The sequence below is a fragment of the Tenrec ecaudatus genome, chromosome X (genome assembly GCF_050624435.1).
Source record: "Tenrec ecaudatus isolate mTenEca1 chromosome X, mTenEca1.hap1, whole genome shotgun sequence".
NCBI classification, from domain to species: Eukaryota; Metazoa; Chordata; class Mammalia; order Afrosoricida; family Tenrecidae; genus Tenrec; species Tenrec ecaudatus.
This window is the reverse complement of record NC_134548.1, coordinates 116,677,955-116,685,601: the sequence shown is the minus strand read 5'-3', so window position 1 is coordinate 116,685,601 and position 7,647 is coordinate 116,677,955. Positions and strand designations below refer to the sequence as shown.

At 38.3% G+C, this 7,647-nt stretch overlaps 1 pseudogene; it reads right to left on the bottom strand.

Moving 5' to 3' along the window:
• Positions 1 to 4,895: 4,895 nt before the first annotated feature.
• LOC142434473 (glucosamine 6-phosphate N-acetyltransferase pseudogene) lies at positions 4,896 to 5,405 on the bottom strand (annotated as a pseudogene).
• Between the last annotated feature and the right edge of the window lie 2,242 nt (positions 5,406 to 7,647).

Genomic DNA, 7,647 nt, shown 5'->3' with positions numbered 1-7,647 from the left:
GCAATAATACTCGCTGGTATGAGAAAACATGGTAGTGCAGTGTCACTTTCCTGACAGGTATATGTTCTGAAAGTTCCCCTATTGTCATCAGGGAAAGATTGGGCTGTATTTTCCAGGCTTATTTATTTGCAGAGCCACACATCATCTGTTGCAGATAACTGTTATCAGATGAGCACAGCCAGGCTCTGTCTCCTGCCTACTGTCTTAGCGCATTTTGTTTACAACCCAAATGCCATCACAGAAATTCTACTTCCTGGTGTATTCAACTACTTGTTCTGATGAGATGTTCTTAGGTTTTCAAGGATGAAAGGATAGAAAGACATCTTCAGGAGAAGCAGTGACTGAATACTGAGGCCAATGGCTCTGTTTAAATTGCTGGTAATTCTGCCCATATATATTAGCTATGGTGTCAGCAGGTCGCTTCCTGACTAAGAACTCCAGCCTGGTCTTAGCTAAAGAGTGAAAGAGTCTGCTGGAAGAGCATGAAGAGAGCAGCTGTGCAGGTTGGAACGCGAAGATCTATTCCCGATTTTGGGGTAGGGGATTTCTTGCCACTGCTAGCTTCAACAAAAATCTTTTGGAGAGATTGGTCCAGCATGCATAGATTCAGTACATTATGAAATGAAACGCTAGTGGCATCTGAGGCAAATCAGAGATTAATTGGCTACTAGAAAGACAGACCACCACTCACCTGTCAGTTTGTCCCACACCAGTACTTAACATATCAGCAGGTTCATCCCAGGTAAGCAGATTTCAGCAGAGCTTGCTGCTCAGAAAAGACTATGAAGGAATAAACTGTTGATACCTGATTGATGATCAATGCGCCCCTTAGGAATAGTAGCAGAACATTGTCAATTATAGCACCAGAAGACAAATGGTCAAGTTGGAATGCACTTAAATGGGGAAGAGCTACCTCCTCAAGGTAGGGTTGATCTTAATGACATAGATAGAGTAAAACTTTCAGTGATAGGATACTTATATGCTTATAAGAAAGTCCAATTAATACAACAAGTATTGATATTTATTCACCAACCATTAAAACTGGTGATGAAGAATTGAAGAATTCTACCAGCATCTTCAGCCTGAAATTGAGCAAGCATACAATTAAGATACATTGATGATTATTGGCAATGATAATGAGAAGATTGAAAATAAGAAAGAGGGAGAAAAAGTAGTTGGAGAAAAATGGCCCTGGTAATACGACCAAAGCTGGAGTTCACAAAATAGAGTTGTGTAATTCCAACAACTTCTTCATTGCAAATATATTTTTTCAACAGCATAAAGAGTGACTGTACACATGGATTTTGCCAGATTGAATGTTTAAGAATTATATCGACTGTATCTATGAGGAGAGATAAGGGAGACGTACAATATCATCAGTGAGAGGCTTGCCACAGAAGAGATCATCAATTGCTCAACTGTAATTTCAGAGTGAACAAGCAGAAAATTAAAACAAGTACACAGAAGTCAGAGTAGAGCCTTAAGGATATTCCACCTACATTAAGAGAACATTTCAAATAGTTTGGTGCTTTGACGGTTAATTAGAGAAGACCTAGGATGCTGTGAGAGAACATCAGACATGAAGGAAGCCAAAGGTCATTAAAATGGAAAGAAAGACCAAAGTAGATGTCAAAAGAGACTCTTGAAACTTTTTCTTGACCTTAGAGTAGCAAATGTAAAAATATAGGAAATTATGAAGTAAAAGTGAAGAACAGAACAATTTGAAGGGCATCCCCAGAAGGCAGAGTATTATAATGAAATGTGTAAAGATCTGGAGTTGGGGAAAAAAACACCAAAAGTTGAACATGCTTAGCATATCTCAAATTGAAATAATTATAGCAAAAATTCAAGCCTCAAGTTATAATGTAGAAATATTTCCATAGGCAACATATTGAATGATGTTGAAATTGCCAAAGAAGATGTGAGGAGCACACAGTCATGGTACCAAAAGAACTGACACAAATTCAACCATTTCAATAAGTAACATATGATCAATAACCAATGGCACCTGAAGGAAGAAGTTCAAGCTACACTGAGAGCACTGGTGAAAAGCAAGGCTCCAGGAGTTGACTAAATACCAAATGAACTGTTTTTAAAAACTAATTAAACACTGGAAGCATTCCTTAGCTTATGTCAAGAAATATCAAAGACAGCGAGCTACCTGGCAAAATAACTGGAAGAGATCCAGTATCTCTACTCCAATATTTCTAGTCCAAGAGCCAATATTTCTACCAATTCCAATTAAAGGTGACCCAAAAGAATTTGGAAATTGTGGAACAATATTATTAATATTACAGGCAAGAAAGTTATTGCTGAAGCTATTTTAAAAAGGGTTGCAACCGTGCATTAACAGGGATCTGTGAGAAATTCAAACTGGACTCAAAAGAGGACCTGACATCTGATGGATCTTGGCTGAAAGCAGAAAACACCAGAATGATGTCTACTTGTGTTTTGTTGACTATGCAAAGATATTCAACTGTATGAATAATAGCCATGTATAACACTGGGGAAAATGAGAATTCCAGAACACTAAACGATGTTCTTTCAGAATAAATACATAGACCAAGAGGAGTCATTCGAACAGAGCAAGGTGGCACTGCATGACTTATCAATAGCAAAGGTTTGCATTACGGATGTATCCTTTCACCACACTGATACAATCTGTATGCCGGACAAATCCTCTGAGAAGCTGGATTGTATGAAGAAGAATGTAGCATCAAGATTGGAGGAAGGCTTCTGAACAGTGTGCAATATGCAGATGATACAAGCCTTGCTTGTTGAAAGTGAAGAAGACTTGAAGCCATTGCTGATCCAGAGGAAGGACTTCAGTCTTCACTATCGATTGCACCTCAATGAAAAAAAATTACTCCAAAATACACCAATAGACATCGTGATAAATAGAGAAACGGTTGAATTTGTCAAGGATTTCATCATGCTTGGACCCATAATCAATGCTCATGGAAAACAACAGTCAAGAAATCCAATGACATATTGCATTGGGTAAATCTATCGCACAAGACCTCTTTAAAATGTTGAAGAACAAGGACATCACTTTGAGAACTAAAGTCTGTCTTGGTATTTTCAATGGCCTCATTTGCATGTTAAAGTTGAAAAATGAATAAGGAAGACTTCAGAAAAAAATTGATGGCATTTGAATTATGGTGTTGGAGAAGGATACTGAAAATACTATGAACTTGCTTAAGGCCAAATAAATCTGTCTTGGAAAAAGTACAGCCAGAATACTCCTTCAAAGCCAGGCTATGGAGACTTCATCTCACATCCCTTGGACATGATATTAGGAGAGACTAGCACCTACCTGGAAGAGCTCATCATTCTTGGTAAAGTAGAGGGGCAGTGAAAATGAAGATGACCCTCAACCAGGTGACTGCAACAGAACAGCAATTGTAAGGATGCTGTAGGACTGTGCAGTGTTTTGTGAACAGACTCAATGTCAGCTAACAATCACAGTAACAACAGTAAGCAAGGACTCTTATTGATTCTGTGGATTAGGCCTTGGGCAATAAACATTCAAACCCACCAGCCATTCCTATTAATATTTACTTGGTCTGAAACTCACTATGGGTCAGAATCCACTGAAAGGCATGTTTATTAAGAAAGCACAGAGGCCATCACAGCAATATCAACTCATACAACCACTTGTTTTCAAGACATGCGGCAAAGTTGATGCTCATATAAGCAAATACCATGTACGAGACACACCAAGGCCGAGTCCAGTTTTCAGTGTTTCTTGTATGAGAGTAATTTGGGTTTTGGGGTTTTTTTTCTAACAAAATCATAGGAACAGGTTTAATGTAATATGGAATGCAAATTAGAACCAATAATAAAAGTACTTCAACCGAAAAAGGCTTAAATGGGGCAGTACCATTTATAATCAGTCACATGAAAAAAGCTTCCAACTCTTAAAAAATATAACAGATGCTGTTGATACATTTAACTACTCAATTTTGTAATACTGCATTTTTTTCATAAAAAACGTTATTTCGGGAGGTTTCAAATAACCATGGGAAGAAAACAAGTATACACCAAGATTTGCTAGTTTCCTGTTACATAGTATTCTTAGTTCATTATATTTGCTATTCAGTATGTAAACATGCTTAGCTATACATTCAAATTGTTTTACATTTTATAAGTTAATTTTCATGTCTACTCCTTTAACCTGACCATATTGTTTGGTAATATACAGTTAGCTATATCTAACTTATCTGATACATGTAATTAGTATTTGGGAAATGATACATACCTAACTCATATTTGAATATCATATATACTAATGTATAAGCCAAGTTTTTCAGCACATTTTTAATGCTGTTTATATGGTAAAATTAGGTGCCTTGGTTGATATTTGGGTTGCCTTAAACTCAAGTATATATGATAAATGTATACTTTTAAAGAAATTTTCAAATTTGATAAGCACTTTTAAATGTACCTTTTAAAATATCATTTTATTGGGGGCTTGCACAGCTTGTACCAGCGTACCTATTTTTTAATGAACCAGTACAGAGAGCAGACAATTAACACCTTACCTCTGATTACAAAGAAATAAAGCCAAACTTTAGAAAAATACAATGCAAGAAAAAATTCAAGTTAAAAATATACTCCTTTGGTTAAAAACCATACCCTTTGTAATATCCATCTATGATCTAAATTCACAGCATGTCCCACCAACCCCCCCCCAAATTTTCTGCCATTATATTTGTATTACAATCAATTTTTTTCAGTCCCATATTTTTAGAGGTCACTGAGTTGCAGCAAGAAAATAATTTAATTCTTGGAAGAGTATAGTACATAGCCTTGTTGCATTAGCTCCTTTGGAGATGTCTTCTTAAAATATTTTTATTTTAGAAATCTCCGACACATGTAGTTTTCTTCAGATATTATATATCCAAAATTTTATAGAAACCAACGTTTTGTGGTAGGCATTCAAGAGTAATCTTGTAACAGTTCAGGTTCTTGCTTAGCAAAGTAAGGGTTGATAATAGCAATTTGCCAAGTTGCTTTCCTCTGCATTCATCACTAACGACATCTTCTACTCTTCCTCTTTTAGCACAGGAATGAATAAATTTATGCTCTACTATCAGAGTTGCTGTAGCAACAATCCGTCCAAGAGTCACATCTTCCACAACTGTAACATAATAATCTCCAGATTTCTTCATGTGCTCAAAAGATTTCATAAATTGCTCAGGGTTGACAACTCCAGTCTCTGTCAGCTGACCCAGTACCTTAAGAAAACCTCTATCTAAATCAGCAGTACAAAGAGGCCTTAGAACCAAGCCTTCGCCAGGATGTGCTGGATAAATGGCTGGAGAAAACATAGCTGTATTCTGGCTCCAGTTCACTTCTTTCAGTAGATTGGGGTCAAACAGAGGAGTTTCATCAGGTTTCATTGCTGCAAGAAATTCTCCTCGCCCTCACAGGCCACGGACCAGAGATCCTCTCCCAGCCCGCGGGACCCCAACCTGGCGGCGTGCCGAGAGTAATTTGTATATCTTACCTGTCCTCAGTCTTCACTAGACACGCACTCCTTGAGGGTAGGTGTTAGGTCTTATTCATTTCAAGGATTCACATAGAGCACTTAGCACAGGAGCTGGTTCAGGGGAGGCACTTTATGTTTCTAAAATTGTATATACAGAAGATGGCCAACAGAAGGACTGCGGGACAAGGTAAAAATCTGAACCATTGAACTCTAAGCAGACAAAACAGCTGTAGAGGACATGGCAACAAAGGAGCTTAAAATTGGGCCAGCTGCAGCTTTGACCAGCATGTGAGCTGCAAACGGTCTTGCCCAACTACTGTAAACCGCAGGGACATTCGAGGTGTTCATGCCCTGCACCACTGAGGAGGTTGTCTTGAATGTGAATAAAGTAATGAAGATAAAAAGGAACCACCAGCCTACGCTTTGCTTGAGTCCACTTACTCCCTCTAGGGAACAGCTCCGGTTTCGACCATGTTGCTCAAACCTAAGGACTGGGTTAGATTTCCATCAAACTATGACTTACCTTGAAGGGCACAACTGACCGTCAGATCTTGGATGGCAAGCACCAGGTTTCCCTTCGAGATCCTGTCAACAGCTACACTAGTGTTGGGCCCATGATAGGTGTTTAATAAATATTAATTGACTGTCAGATTTGTGGTGAATAGAGAATTAATCCTACAGAATGTTAGCGATGATTCCTCTCCTGTGGCAACAGCTTTCATATGCTTTATTTTAATATAAAACTAGGCCTGTCTTAGGCCAAATTGGCTCATTACTCCTTGGGGACTGTTTTTTCACTGCCTGATGGAACAGCAAGCCTGTTATGATTCAGGAATAAAACGTGTATCTGCCCTAAGTGAGAACATTTGGAGTGAGTGACATAAAATTCCTTAGTGAGATGACAAATGGTTTCAGATTTTCTTTCTTTAGCTACCATATTCCTTGGTTATTAAACAACAGTAACAGGAATCTGGTTTATTTCAAAGAATAATTAGAGGGAACACAGGGATGAAATACTAAATGTAGCAAGAAAGTAAAATAAATAGGACATTCTCCCAAGGCAACTGATTAAAAAGAAAGTAGGAAAAAGACAACAAAACCAATAATGGAAGTGGAGCCCAGAGGAGAACTTGTCGAAAGCAGGTTAGGAAATTCTGTTAATTTTCAGAACATGAGGTATGTGATGGAATGAGTTGGATTGGCACCAAGGCTTTGAACCAGTTCATTCCAGCTTGACTCCCTGCTGAGAGTTTGCATGAACCCCTTAGATAGACTGCATCAGAATCTACATTTTAACAAGATCTCCAGGGGTTTCTTATGGGATTCTAGTGGAAACATAGATTCTGATGCAGCATATCTCAGGTGAAAATGCAAACTGGCAGCAGAGGTTGGAACCAGAATGAACTACAGAGAAACCCTGGGTAAAAAAAAAAAAATTGTCCTGAGATTGAAATGTTGCTAAGAAGAAAAGCCTAGAAGTTTCCACATACCCAATAGGAGATTGGTGTGGCAAGCAGGTTTCTGAGGTCTCCCTGCCCTCAATGATGACTACATTCCAGTTGCCTCAGTATACCATCCTCCTGTTAGAGACCAAGTGGCTTGATTCGATTCAGACTAAGAGACAACAACAAGAATAAAGGGAAGACATTTGTGAAGTTTATTCACAAACGTGACCCGCTTCCTGGTGATGCAAAATGGTAGTGCCAAATGTAGGTGAAGTACATGTAATCTGATCAAGATAAATTATGCCACCAATAAATACACAAGGCATGAAAACATTTAGGGTCAGGGATAAGACCTGCAATTTTGCAACAGCACCAATAAGAACAAACATATAGCTATATTTATTTCCATAAAATATAACCAATGTCACTGGATAAATGTATAGAGATTGTTGTATGGGAACCTCATTTGCTGTATAAACATTAACCAAAATGAACCTAAAATATTAACACAGAAACAAAACAGCCATAGCTTCCATCTCTTTTGCAAACTCTTTCTTGCCTTCTTTCACTTTCAGAAATTGTCGAGGTTGCCTGCCGGTTATATGGTGAGCTGACCTATGGACAGACCCATGTGACAAGGAATTGATGATGGCCTCTGTTTGACAGCCATTGAGGTACTGAATCCCTCGGTCCCACAGCCCACATGGA